Here is a 581-nt window from a genome sequence, read left to right as displayed (position 1 = left end):
CCAGCTCTCGTAGCCCTTCTGAGGTGAAGGGAAACGGAGACAGGAGGGGTCCCAGGGCTACCCTGCAGGCCTCTCGGCCTCTGCGTTTGGCGCTCAGACCATGGTTCCTCTCCCCACCATCCCTGAGCCCTGCACAGGAAGTGGCCCTGCTTACGGGCCTGTGGCCAGTGCTGAGTCACCAGAGAGGGCTCAGGGCTGTGGCCGGCGGGCGCAGAGCCGTCCCAGCTGGAAAGGAGCAGCCCTCGCTCTGCTTGCTCCAGGCCTGCCAGGAGCCCTGGCTGCTCACAACTTCCTCCTGCTGCACTCAGCTCTCACAACACAACTGTGCTGCAGCCCCGCCCCGGAGGTCCGGCCTCGGCCTTGCTTCTCCGTTTCCCCAGATGCTGCTCCCAGGAAGCAAAGCGCCAGTTGCAGCTTGTTTCTGGAGAGGCCCAGGGACCCTGCACTGGGCCCCCTGCCACTCCCAGCTGCAGCGCACTTCCCCTGCTGTTATCAGTTTCTCTTAACTGGGAGGCTGGGGTCCAGGCCCCGGGAGTGGCTTAGAGGCTGCGGCTGAGAGAGCCAGCGGTGCTGAGCTGAGC

This window comes from Myotis daubentonii, chromosome 2, assembly GCF_963259705.1.
Source record: "Myotis daubentonii chromosome 2, mMyoDau2.1, whole genome shotgun sequence".
NCBI lineage: Eukaryota > Metazoa > Chordata > Mammalia > Chiroptera > Vespertilionidae > Myotis > Myotis daubentonii.
Note: the sequence above shows the minus strand (reverse complement) of the source record.